The sequence below is a fragment of the Eimeria mitis genome, genomic scaffold (assembly GCF_000499745.2).
Source record: "Eimeria mitis Houghton genomic scaffold, Emh_scaff6056, whole genome shotgun sequence".
Lineage (NCBI taxonomy): Eukaryota > Apicomplexa > Conoidasida > Eucoccidiorida > Eimeriidae > Eimeria > Eimeria mitis.
In genome coordinates this window covers 2827-3701 of record NW_013574275.1, presented here as the reverse complement: position 1 = coordinate 3701, position 875 = coordinate 2827, and positions in this window count along the sequence as shown.

The following is an 875-nucleotide window of genomic DNA, read 5'->3' as shown; positions in this document are numbered from 1 at the left end:
TATATATATATATATATATATATATATATATATATATTGCTTGAGCAGGGAGAAAAGGGAGAGTATAGAGTGTTAATATGTTATAGGAACGAACCTTTCTTCTCTGGCGCGCTCGCTGAAATGTAGAAAAGAAAGATGCAGAGAAAAACAAACAAAAACGCAGCGAATATTATTTTATTTTTGTTTAAAAAGAATAAAATTAATTATATTTTATTATTTTATTTTGTTTTTTATGTTGAAAAGGTGCGTAAGTTTCTGTATTCTTACCTTCTACATTAAACTCAACAACTCTGTTTTTTTCTGCTGCAGTGACAATATCTTTTAACTCTGATAAAACTAAAATATCTTTCAATTCCCAGAAAGCTACATCTCTAGCTTCATCTAGCTCTGAGTGCTTCGATGCCTGCAGCAGTTTCTTTTTTATTTCTTCTTTATGTTTAGCTAGCCCCTCTCTTATATCTTCTATTGAACATTCATCTATAGGCTTAGATAGAGAAACAATAAAAGTTGTTTTATTGGGGTCAAAGTGAAGAGAAGCACGAGCACCAGAAGGAAGAGTCAGAGTAGCTTCCTTAAGGCCAAAGGAAACTGAAAATATAAGCACAAAACAGAAACATGAATAGAAGAAATATACACGTTTTTGTTGCTTGTTTTCCTCTCTCTCTGCTGCTGTAGCTAGCGATTCAACCCGTATTCAATATCTTTAAAACACTCTCACAATATATTCATATTTTTATTTTTATTTATTTTTTTATTTTCTCGTAAACGCACCAGAACGGGGTGCTGCTTTCCTCGGTGCAGGAACTGGCGGGGCGGGGGGAGGAGAAGGAGGGGTTTCTTCTGCAAAAAGAAAGAAAAAAAGAAAGGCATTTTGT